This window comes from Furipterus horrens, unplaced genomic scaffold (genome assembly GCF_987537825.1).
Source record: "Furipterus horrens unplaced genomic scaffold, mFurHor1.1.pri manual_scaffold_4, whole genome shotgun sequence".
NCBI lineage: Eukaryota > Metazoa > Chordata > Mammalia > Chiroptera > Furipteridae > Furipterus > Furipterus horrens.
Window position 1 is genome coordinate 188,304,885 of NW_028327174.1, and position 13,524 is coordinate 188,318,408.

Here is a 13,524-nt window from a genome sequence, read left to right on the forward strand (position 1 = left end):
TATGAATGAATGTTAGCTACAGCAATGTATAAACTCCTAAAACATTGGTGGCTTATTACAATAGAATTTTATTTCTCAAAGTCCAGTGAAGGGGCATTCTGATCTCTGCAGTCATTCAGGAAATTAGACCAAAGAGTATCTGTCATCTTCAACATTTGACTTCTAGGATTTTCCTGGATGTGACATAGAGAAGATAGAAAATGAAGGAGCGCACAGAACTTTTATGGGCCAGGTCTGGAGGTGGCACACACAACTTCTATTGGTAAGGACTCATACCCATAGCCATACCTGCAAGGGAGCTGAATTTATTCAATGTTTGCCAGACTCCATCACATTGAGCTTCTTCTCCCACTGTATATCAAATGTGGGAAATGATTTTCATCTCATGGCTTATTGTGAGGATTGAACAAAATACCATATGGAAAGCATTAATACAGAACTGGCATATAGTAGATACTCAAAAATGTTTAGTTTCTCCATCGTTTGAATTTGTGACTTTAATTGGGGTCTTACACATAAAACTCCCCTGACTTACAATGAGTCTTCTTCATCACTGAGCTTTCCACTGTGCCAAGCACAATGGAGTAGGTGTTTGATGCAAATCTGGCGGTTGATATTTGCACTTGTTGAGAAGGCGGGAAGATTGAGGCCTGCATACTCCAAAAGTCCAGAAGTTACAGACGTCAGATAGCCTGGATTGAATTAGGCCCAGCTCTGAGCAGAGAGAAGTGGTTTAATAATTGTGGTGGCATGTTACTTCCTTTTGCATGATTGTTTAAAGAAGCAAGTGGAGTGGACATTGCTCTAACTCCAGACCACAGTGGCCAAGGAACCATGGATGTGCAAGGTGAGGCTAGGGAGTAGGTGGGGACACTTCTTTCGTAAGAGGAAATGCTGCTCTTTGCCTCCCTATGTACAGAGACCATTTTGACCATGGGTGAAAATCTTGCAAATTGTGTGGTGGGGATAAAGGAAGTCCAGGCCCCAACTCTGTCTAGTGGGGAATTGAGATGGACAGAAATGACTATAGGTGATAACTCTTGAATTTTCTCCCTTCGTTCTCCTAAAAAGGAAGTGTGAGCTTCCAGGGCAAGGTTAATGATGATCAGCCCCAAGTTGTTCTTTGGAATTTGGCCTTTTGGGCTTCCCTTGTCCTGAGGGACCCTTGGGCTATCCCAGCTCCATTTCTTTCTGACTTTATGACCTTTCACTTCATAGACTGAAAGTTTCTCCATTTATGAGATGGCAAAAGTGTTATTTATCTTGCAGGGTTGTTGCAAGTGGTATATAAATAATATATGGTATTAAAGATATCACCTTCCTATCCCTGAGCAAAAACTGTTTCCCTCCTAGGGTCATTTAGCATTGAGAGTATTATTATCATGCACTCAATTGCTCAAGCCAGAATCCTAGGCATCCTACTACACTTCCTTCTCTTTCCACCATTACATCCTACCAGTTGTCACAGGGTATTGAATATGCCTTCTCAGTATCTCTGGTCTCCATTCCCCTCTCCACCTCTCTGACAATGCTTTAGTCCAGGCCACAGTCACATCTTCCCTGGATGATAATCAACAGCCTCCCAATAGCTCTTCTGACTCCAATCTTGTTCCTGACCAATTCTTTCTACTGAGTGCCACCAGAATAATCTTTCCAAATTGGAAACCATATCAAGTTCTTCCCCTGTTTCAGGTTTGTTCATGGATCCCCAGGACCCTCTGGGGAAACTCCAAAATCATTAACATGGCTTACAGTGCATCTCATTCCTGGCTCTATCCACCTCTTCAGTCTCATCTCAATTTGTGCTGCTTGGTCTCCCCTCTCACCTCCAGTGTTCTTCTCTCAGATTGAATCCCCTCCGCGTCCCAACGCACCGGCCTTCCTGGTACCTCCAGGGCTTAGCCTGGGCTCTCTGCTCTACTTAACACTCCACCATTCTGAGCACACTTTTTCAGCCCGAGGGGAATAGTTGTTTGTCCCTTCTGCTGGGCAACTTGCCTGTGATGTCCTCTTCACTGTTTCCTGACATCATGTGGTTCCTTGTTACTTCCAGCACTGGACATCAGCATTTTGAGATAATGCTAGCAATGTATCTAGGGCACACGACAGATAATTGTCAGATTGAATTGAAGTGAATTTGACAACATATAATCTCTTTTCTGAAAGAGGCCCCAGTTAAGACAGACTGGTGTTAAATGCTGCACGCCAACACTATGCAACATTCTTCTTTTCTCTCTCCGAATGAAACAAATGGACCCAAACAGCATGTTTTCATGTTACTAGAGGTTACCAAGTAGTATTGGATTTGTAGTAGAGATAGCACCCTGTTGAGTGACTAGATTCTTCCAAATCTAGTTTAAAGAAAGTCTCGTTCCTGGTAAAAGACTTCCCGTGTGCCTCCAAGTGCCAAAGGTTGAACAAGTTAAATGGCCTTTATCAGTGAGAGTGAAAAAGTGGGGCAGAAGAACTAGGAGAAGTACTGAGAGGGAGGTGAGTGTTGTGGGGGGGTTGCAGAATACTGGTTTTGTAGACTGTCCACTCTTCTTCCTCTTTGCCTCCTCATGGAGGGGTCTTTGACTTGTCCCCTTGCCTCCTAAAATCTGGAAAAGGCCAACATCTGTTCACTCACTTCCCCACAAAGCTGGGGAGGGATGATTATTTCACTTCTGAAATGTTTTGAACAACTGAACCTGCAGAGCATTTAATACTGTAAGGCTGACGGTGCTGGTTGCGGTGAAAGGGGTAAGTGAGAGCCAGTGGATTTGAGAGAGGAAGTGTGGGCGACTGTGTTTCCACTGAAATGATAGGGGAGTCTCCCTTGGGTGGAGTGGACCCCATGCAGGTGCCTGGGGCTTAAGCCTTCTTGCTGATTCCTCTAAGTGGACCCCAGTGGAGAATGGAGCCTCTCTAGGCAGGGGTTGTAGGATGAACTACCAAGGGCTGAGAAGACTGAGAGAAGAGGATGTCAAACCTCAGCTGGACCTGCCTTACCAGGGGGCTGGTTAGGGAAGTCCCCAGAAAGCCCTCCAAAGAACCACAAAGTGGCCATACAAAGGATCTGGTATTTGAACATTAGCCATCTAGAGAGAAACAGCCAGCCCTTCATCAGGTAGACTGAGAATCAGAGACCCCTGACCTGAAGGGGATGCACTTTCATCTGGACAAATCTCCCTGGGCTTGCTCACATAGTTATGAGCAATGAAGAAGAGACAGGGGTAAAACTAGGAGAGTGAGATTGACCTCTCACTCTCCTAGTTCAAGAAGGGTGCTACTGGGTGGTCACACAAGGTAAGACCCAAGACGTGACCATTGGATTTGATGACATGAAGGTCATTGGTACCCTTGATAAGAGTATCTCAGTATGGTGGCTGGGATCTGTTACAGTTATTTGTCACTGAGTAACAGATCACCAAGTACTTAACACCTGAAAAGAACAGTTTATTCTCTCATCATTTTGTGGGTTGACTGGCTGGCAGCTCCTCTGCTCTGTGTGGTGTTGAGTGCAATGGTTATAGCCATCTGGAATCAAGCAGGCTGGACTATCCAACATGATGCACTCCATAGCTGGAATTAAAAAATATATATATATATTTTCTATTGTTAGATTTTATTATTATTATTTCTTAGATTTTATTTATTTACTTTCAGAATGAGGGGAAGGGAGGGAGAAAGAGAGGGAAATATCAATGTGTGGTAGCCTCTCACGTGCACCCAACTGGGGACCTAGCATGCAACCCAGGTATGTGCCCTGACTGGGAATTGAACCAGTGACACTTGGCTCACAGGCCAACATTCAATCCACTGAGCCACAGCAGCCAGGGCTTTCATAGCTGGAATTTTATGGTCACCGTCAGTGGCTAGTTCCATAGATTCTCTAGGTGACCTCATTCAGCCCCATGACATTAAAAATATCTTTGTGCAGATGGCTCTCAAACCTATTGCCTAGTGTTGACTTGTTCCTGGGACTGTAGATTCATACTGTATATTGCTTATCTCACCTCCCCACCTGGCTGTTCAGTAGACATTCCAAAATTTACATAGTGAAAGTTATAACTCTAGATTCTCCCCATATCCAAGACCATTCTTCCACCTGTTTACTTCATTTAGTAAATGGCAACAATAGCCATGAAGATGCTAAATCCTAGAAAGCTAGGTGTTAACCATGACTTCTCTCATCTCTTTTACCCCATGTCCAATCCAGTATTAAGTCATGCGGGCTCTATTTGAAAAACATAATCCAAAATAATCCACTTCTCTTGAATCTGCATCTATAGACTGTAGCCTCATTTTCTTTTACCTTAGATCATCCACTCTCTTACTGGTGTCTTTTCCCCTCACTCTTGTAGCTATACAATCTTTTCTCTAAACTGCAGACACATTGCTTTTTGAAAATATCACTCAGATTATGTCCCTATCTTGCTTATTGATAATGAATTCCGACTGCCTGTAGATTAAAGCTCAACTCTTTCTCATTATACAGAACCCCACATGGTCTGGCTCCTATATTCCTCTCTGACCTCATCTCCCACCATGTTGCCTCCCCATCCCACCTCTTTTTGGGACACACTGGCTTTCTGTTGGTTCCTTGAACACTTCAAGCTCATCACACTTTGAAGCCTTTGCACCAGTTATTCTCTGTGCCTGGAATTGTCTCTCTTTTGATTATTACAGTTGATTCCTTTCTGTTCCCCAGTCACTCCTGATTGCATCACCATATTTTAGTTCTCCATTTAGTGGTTAATTTGTGACCAGTTTCATCCACTTGAATATTATCTCTTTGAGAGCACAGATGTTGTTTGCTTTGTGCACTATGGTGTCTCCAGCAATAATGTCCTGACGTTATTATTTAATTATTTAGTGTTGAGACATTATTATATTTAATTATTAGACATTCCAATAATGTCTAGCACACAGTAGACACTTGATAAATGTTAATTAAAATGAATATTCATTAACTTTTATTTCCTCATTCTGTTCTTCTTCCTTTGAGCTAGATAGAAATTAAATGCTGTTGAAAGCGGAAAGCAAGAGTACGCCACCAGTACGTCACCAGAGCGGACTAGAAGAAAGGGGTCTCCCAGCAGGATCAGTGACTCATAACTCACAACAAAGCCCAATTCAGGGGCCCCCACCAAGCTCCACCTGCCTCTTGTTTTATCCGCCATCGCTGCTCCATGTCACTCTCTCCCCCCCAGTAAACTCATCTTCTTCCCTAAATATCCAGTTCCTCTCCCTGTTCCTGTATTTTTTACATTATTCCCACAACTAAAATGCCTGTATTTTTTGCCTCAACCCATTCGTCATCTCTCCCCAGCTTTTTGGTGAAGTGAGTGAACAGATGTTGGGGTTTTTCAGTTTTTAGGAGTCAAAGAGGAAGAAGAGTTGACAGTCTACAAAATCAGTATTCTGCAACCACCTTCAGCCCCACCTCAACAGATTGACACACCTTCACTGAGCTCTTACTACAGGTCAGGCCTGTTTAGTCACGTGATCTTAGGGAGCCGTCACAGTGGCAGCTACTACACCTTACACACATTTTACGGATGGCCTGTGGTCTCAGTCGCTAGACAGGGGGAGAGATCAGGGGAGACTGCCTTGGGGAGGGGGCAGGTCTTAGAATTTCTTTCACATGACTTCATCAGAGCACCTCTGCTTTATCTGTTTTTCTACAGTGAATTACCACCCTAACCAGGGTGAGATTTAAAAGCTAGACTTTGCAGACCCTTCAAAAGGCGGCTCTCAACATGTGCGGCACAGCCAATTTTGTGTCTTAATGGGGCTGCTGTACCTCTAGTTGAGCAACATGCATGATACTGGGCATATTGTAAGGACAACCTTTAAATGATGGAGCCACCTTCAGCTTACACTCTTAAAGGAGGCATAGTTGAGACCCTCCAGGGTCCAGCAGCATCATACCTGTTCATGTGGTGGAATGCCCAGCAGAATCCCACTCTATCTAATTTGCTGAGTTTGTGTTTGCAGGCAGTTAGTAACCATGGTAATTAGGGGTTTCCCCCACTGACTGCCTCATTTTTAAAGCCTCTTACATTTTAGTTCAATAAAGAGCAGACTGGGCAGAGGAAGGGCAAAGGGGGAAAAGTTGGGACGACTGTAACAGCATAAACAATAATAAAAAACCTTAATCTTAAAAAAAGAGCGCTGCTATTAACATATTGAAATCACAGCTCTCTACCTGTTGTCTTCTGTACTTCATCAAATTGCTGAATTTGCATGATGCAATATGCATATGCAGTATATCTTGGAGAGTATCTGAGGCCCACAGTGTAATTATGACTTTGAAGTTTTAGGAGCAGGAAATTTATCACCTGTGCCATAAAATACAGTCATGAGAGGTGTGGATCCATAGGATTAAATCAAGCTGTTTTGGCTAAAAAGAATGTTACTGAGGTGCTTTTTTTCCCTTTTTATTCTAACCTTTTGTAGTTTAAGGCTATTCAATTAGCAAGGTCTAGAGAATAAACTGAAAGCAGCTTCATTAAGCGTTGTGTGAACTAAGTAATTAGGATTTCTAATCCCTTGTTAAAATAGCCCAGTGAATTTCAAGAGGAGAACTTTCCTGCAATTCATAGCATAACAACAGAAAGGACTTGTGGGCCTGATGTCACTTTAGGAGGCCAGTACATTTATTACATCCATTCAGTCAATATTTGCTGAGTGCTTACCTTGTGGCAGGCAGTGTCCCATGTGCACTGGGCCATCACCAGTAACACTATAGACAGGGTCTCTGCTTTTAAGGAGCTTACATTCTAGTGGAAGTGGAGGCAGACAGACAATAAGCATCATTTTGGATAGTGCTATGTGTTATGTATGGACAATAAGAAAAATGGAGAGAGTGATGGGAACAGGAGTTGGGGGTCCGTCTTACGAGGGTTGGAGAAGGCCTCTCCAAGAAGGTGACATTTGAACTGACACGAACTGATGGGAAGGAGGGACGCACACAAAATCTTGGGAGGAACATCATGAGCAGGAGACCAGCCAGTGCAAAGTATTGGGAATTCCTGGAGGAGGATTGGAGCAATAGTGGTCACAGCAGGTGGGGTCCTGTTATATAGGACCTGGTAGACCACAGTCAGCAAATCCACACAGTGGAGAGTTCATTCTAATTGCAATGGGAAGACATTGGAGGATTTTATGCACTATTTATACTTTATAAGAAGTGTGTGAAAGAGCAGATAAAGTCCAAGGTGGGAAGGACAGAAAATGTTTGGCTGAGCTTTCAGGCGAAAAGAGAATTGTTGTAGAAATGGGGCACCAGATAGGACTGATGGATGGTTCCTTATTCTTACATGGAGGCTCCATTATTTTCCCATTGCCTCTTGAATTTAAGATCTATCTCACACATTTATTAGCATGTCTCAAATAGAAGGAGAGCCTTTTTTTTCCTTCTTCTTTTTACATGGTCCGAATTGATGTTGGTGCATGGTTTTAGAATTTCCAAGCCCTATGCCTTATAGATTTCATTTCCAGAGCTGAGATGCTTTCATCACCTCTAAGGGAAATTAGTGTATTCATGCAAAAGTCCTTTAAAAGTTTTAGCTTCTGCAATGCTCTTGGTCATGCCTTTAACCTTTTCAATGGGGGAAGTAGAGTGACTGAACTTGAAAGCCACACCAGGACATGAAATAGAGCTTGACTCTTCCTCCTGAGTCTGCCCAGGTAAAGAGCATTCTCCCCTTGCTTCTTAAAACTATCGTTGCTAACTGTGAGCTCAATAAGCAAACGTTTTAAAACCATTTGTCAAAGCATGCTTTCCTTGGTTTTTAAATCGTGCCCCTTTTAGAGCCTCAATTTTATTCCAGTTTACCTGGAAAATTCTCACCTATTCCACCAGGCTGGGCTTCTTACTCCTTTAAGGTCTTTCAAAGATCTGGCCCATCAGGCTCATCTGCTCCAAACTCCTTGCCCTGGCCTGTGAGGCCCCTGCCTGTTTCTTCCTCCTTCTCCACTGTTCTCTCCTCCTCACCCTCTCCACCTCCAGGTTCAACTATGCTGTCCTCACTGTTCCTGAAAAATGTTAAGCTTCTTCCTCCCATAGGGCATCCACACCTTTTGTTCCCTCTGCTCAGAATGCTCTTCCCTCAGATCTTTAACATGGCTGGCTTTTTCCTTTCACTGGGGTCCCAGCTCAAATGTCACCTTCTCAAGAAGACCTTTCCTGACCACCCAATCCAAATGATATCCTCATCGAAGGTGACTGAACAATGATGCACCATTTCCTCTATCACATTATTTTAATATTTTTCCTTCTATTTCCTGGACATATCATTATCTGAAAATTATTTTGGTCACTTCTTAATTGTATATCTTCCTACTCAAAAACATAAACTTTATGAGGGCTGGGATTTTGTCCTCATCTCCCCAGTGCCTAGAGCAGTGCTGGGCTCAGTAAACATTTATTGAACGAAAGAATATAAAATAATTATTTTTCGTGTATTCCCCACCCCTCCTCCACCCCTGTAGGAGTATAACCGTGGTCTGTAGCAAATATTAGAATGTCAAAATATAAAGCAAGTCAAAGTGAGGTCCCCAGCTGAGGCAGTAGGAGGGCACCCCATATCTGATTAGTGCTGTGTCTTCTTCGGCTCCATAGCGGCTAAGAAAGTGCTCTGTGGCCAGCCAGGGCTCCATGGAACTCAGTCTGCGAATCCGTGTTCTACTCCAACCCTTTAATTATGCAGAAAGGCAGGCTAACACAGGTAGGGGATGAGACTTGCTCAGGTTCAAACAGTGAACTCATGACCCACAGAAAACCAGAATCCAGAATTCCTAATTCTGGTCAGGGCTTTCTTTAGTGTTTTTCACTTCCTGGCAGTGTCGTTCACTTAATTCATTTATCTAATCATTAGACAACTACATATTAAGTACATTTTAGGTAGCAGGCATCAAAAATGGGTTTAATTACAGTAGTCCCTCACTATATCGCAGTTCACTTATTGTGGCCTCACTGTATCGCGGGATTTTAAAAAATATTATATTTAATTAGCGCGGATTTTTCGCTCTATCGTAGGACTTTGCGGTACTGTATACATATGTTGTTAAAGTTACGTAGGTTTAAGAGTGTAGAATAAATGTAAGGTGCCTACTTTGCGGGGGGGTGGGGGGTGGTGGTGTCTGGAATGTAATACCCGCGATAAGCAAGGGAATACTGTACTTAAGATTTAACCCAAAGGGATGTCTTTGGACAATGCCACTTAATGTTTGTAGTTCTGAGATCTTCATGTTTTTCAGCACAACAAAACACATCAGAAAGTGGCCATGCACCAGTAACTTCTATTTACCTCTAGGAATAACAAGATGCACATTCCAAAATGTGCAGTGGCTTCCTGCCACGTGACAGACATTGGTACACAAAGATGAAGCAAGCACAGTTCCTGCCTTCACAGCTCACAGTCCAGTGAAAGAAGACACTCCAAATGAGATAACAGACTGCGTAAGTGCTGCAAGTAGAGTCAGGAAGGGCTTCCTGGAAGAGGAGGCAGTTCATCTGAATCCCAAACCATGAATAGAAATGAGCCAGAGGAGGCTGCAGAAGGGATGGGGTTGAAGATGGAAAAAGGCTTTCCAGACCTTTGGAGCATCCTGTGTTGCTTGGAGCACTGAGTTGTTGAAGAGCTTTTGAGGGAGCTTCAAGTGGCTCAGCACGATCAGTTGTTTGGGAATGAAGTACAAAGAACTCTGTGGGAAGAAGCATTGTGCACTTCCATTCCAACTCTTGATTCTATTATGTCAGAATTCATGTGGCTGAGGACAAAGATCTTTAATCCAACTTTCAAATTAGTTTTTTTCTTCCCTTTGATTAACACCACCCCATAGTATCCTTATGAACTCCCAAAGCAAGGGCAAAAGCAGCAAGACTGGCAGGATGGGATCTTTTTGCTCCTTCTGAAAATGTATTGGACAGTGAGACCTGTGGTTTGTGGATTGGTCCCCTGTGAGGAAGAGCAAAATGATATCTTCAGTCTCTGTGTGTTTGTGTGGTGTGTGTGAAGTTGGAATGGAACTAGGGGGAGGGCTGGGAGCCAACACAATAAAGCAACCATAAATACTTTTTCTGAGGCCCTGCTTTGTTACAGAAGCTGAAGGGTTAACTCTGATTTCATAAAGCCAGTATTTTTTGGCTGGAGAAGTACCTGGCAGCTTATCTCACTCTCCAGGATTCTTGTTTCACCCTTGTACTAACATTTAAATTAAGTTGCTTTGATGGTCTCCACTCCTCATGGCAGGTTACACAAGATAGAATTGTGCTCACATTAGCAGAAAAGAAAAAAAAAATAATGCAGGCTTGCATATAAAAGCTGACTCAAACCATTTGTGAACTGATATATCCCCCAAGAGAATTTTGACTTTCCTTCTTGAATATTTTGCACAAATGAGGAGATGGGGCATGCAAACAATAGACAGTGTTCAGCTCACGAAAACAGAATTCTGACATAAAGGTAACAGTAATAGATGACATTCCTGGAGAAAGCAGAGAAGATGCTAAGCAGTTTATACATGGGTCTCATTTAATGCTCCTGGTAATTGAACGAGGGGGCATAATTGTGCTCATGCTCATTTTGCTAATGAAGAGGCCTGGCTCTGAGCCCCGCGTCATGCACCTCCTGGAACTAAAAGATCCCGAGTTGCTTGCCCGCAGTGACTCAGCAAGCGACAAGCAGAGAGGAGAGCAGAACCCCAGCAATTTAACCCCAGACCCCCAGACCGTAAACCCTTAACCGTGGTGAACGCGACCTCCTAGCGTTTTTTCCTTGTTGAACTTTTTCTAAGGTTTACGATCACAGTGGGCCTTCGTTGGAAAGATGCTCACTTCTCCACTTTTTAAATGGACTGGAAAAAGAAAAACTTCGTGGAAAAATCCTTAAGGACCCACATTTTTCGGAGATCTTGGTTCTGGAATGGTGTTGGAAATCAAGTACTGAGAATGGTTCTGAAATTCAACTAATGCTGATCTATGGTCAGGTAGGAGACCATGAAAACATTAAAAGCAGAAGGAGCAATGTGCAAAGTGAGAGATAAGTAACTCAGGTGGACTCTGAGACAGAGAGTTTGCGAGGGGAGAGTGGTGGTGGTGGGGGGAGGCACAGGCAGGCATGAGCTAGGTCACAGAGGACCATGCCCGCGAGGAGATGGAATTTATCCTAAGGTCAACGGTGAGTGGAACTGGAACATTTCTATTTCAGGCCAATCACTGAATGAGGTGCAGGGATTCCTTAGAGAACTCAGACTGTGGACTGAGTGTCTGGGTAGAAGGTGATTGCAGTGGTGGAGCCTTGACTAGCGTGGAGAAGTGAGGTTGTAGTTGAAGCAGATGGAATGGAGAGATGACGGGGGGATTCCTTTATGTTCTGAAAGAATTTACAGTATAGAGTGTGAACCTCTTAAGACAATGGCAAGGTATTTTTGTTTTCAGTTCAAGTGTAATTTACATACAGTGAAATGCACAATTCTTTTTTAATTTATACTTTATTGATTATGCTTTTACAGTTGTTCCAGTTTTTCCCCCTTTGCCTCCCTCCACCCGGTATCTCCCTTCCCTCCAGCAATGCTCCCTCTTAATTCAAGTTCATGGGTTGTGCATATAAGGTCTTTGGCTCCTCCATTTCCTGTATTATTCTTAACATCCCTTGTCTATTTTGTATTTTCCAATTATGCTTCTTAATCTCTGTATCTTTCCCTCCTGCCCTGTTTTCCCCCTTCCCCCTCCCAGCTGATAACCCTCCAAGTGATCTTTATACCTATGATTCTGTTCCTGTTCTGGTTGTTTGCTTAGTTTGTTTTTGTTTTTTAGTTTTAATTATTGATAGTTGTGAGTTTGTTGTCATTTTAATGTTTATAGTTTTGACCTTCTTGTTTTCCTTAAGTCCTTTTAACATTTCATGTAATAATGGGTTGGTGACGATGAACTCCTTTAGCTTTACCTTGCCTGGGAAGCACTTTATCTGCTCTTCCATTCTAAATAATAGCTTTGCTGGATAGAGTAGTCTTGGTTGTAAGTTCTTGCTTTTCATCACTTTGAATACTTCTTACCAGCCCCTTTTTGACTGCAAAGTTTCTTTTTTAAAAATAAATAATTAATTAATTTGTTTATTTTTAGAGAGAGGGGAAAGGAGAAAGAGAAGGAGAGAAACACCACTGTGTGGTTGTCTCTCACACCCCCAACTGGGGACCTGGTATGCAACCTAGTCATGTGCCCTGACTGGGAATCGAACCAGCGACAGTTGGCTCGCAGGCCGACGCTCAATCCACTGAGCCACAGCAGCCAGGGCCTGCAAAGTTTCTTTTGAGAAATCAGCTGATAGTCTTATGGGAACTCCTTTGTAGTCAACTCTGCTTTTCTCTTGCTGCTTTTAAGATTCTCTCTTTATCTTTAACCTGTGGCATTTTAATTATGATGTGTCTTGGTGTGTTCCTCTTTGGGTCCAACATGTTTCGGACTCTCTGTGCTTCCTGAACTTGTATGTCTATTTCCTTTGCCACATTATGGAAGTTTTCCTTCATTATTTTTTCACATAAATTTTCAATTTCTTGCTCTTCCTCTTCTCCTTCTGGCACCCTTATGATTTGATGTTGGTACATTTAAAGTTGTCCCAAAGGTTCCTAATCCTCTCCTCATTTTTTTGACTTCTTGTTTCTTCTTTCTGTTTTGGTTGATTGTTATTTCTTCCCTCTGTTCCAAATCATTGGTTGGAATCCTGTCTTCCTTCTTTTCACTGTTGGTTTCCTGTGTATTTTTCTTTATTTTATTTAGTGTAAGCTTCATTTCTTTCTTTATGTTGTAGCCACACTCAATGAGTTCTCTGAGAAACCTGATTACCAGTGTTTTGAACTCTGCATCTGATAGGTTGGCTATCTCCGTTTTGTTTAGTTCTTTTTCTGGGTTTTTTTCTGCTCTTTCATTGGGGCCATATTTCTTTGCCTTCTCAATTTGGCAGCCTCCCTGTGTTTGTTTCTGTGTAATAGGTAGAGCTGCTTTGACTCCCTGTCTTAGTAGCTTGGCCTATGTAGAAAAGGCACCTGTAACTTGTATGGGGCGAAGCCTTAGGTAGTTTCCGGGGCAGGGCTATCTGCTTTACTGCTTTGTGGCTCTGTGTATGTGTGTACGGTGGGGGCTTGGGGAGGGGACAGTGCTGCTGCCCAGCTTCTGAAGACCTGCTTGGCACTTACCCCACTTCTAGTCACCTCACCCACCTCCCCTATGTGATTGTCACTCTTCCAGCTGCTGCTGTGGGGTTGCATATGTTCTAAGCCTGTGTAGGCCCTTTAAGTGACAAAAATCTGGAAGTTTCTTCCATTGCCCCATCCCCCAGTGGTTTTTACAGTCAGAGGTAATGGGGGTTGTATTTCTGGTGCTGGAACCCTGGGCTGTGTGGTCTGGTCTGGGATCATTCACTCCCAAGGTATCCCTCCCGATTTTTACCCACTGCATGTGAATGTGGGATCCTCCATCCATCACTGCTGCCTTCTCTGTGCCACACCGTCTTTCTGCCCCCTCTCCACAACTCT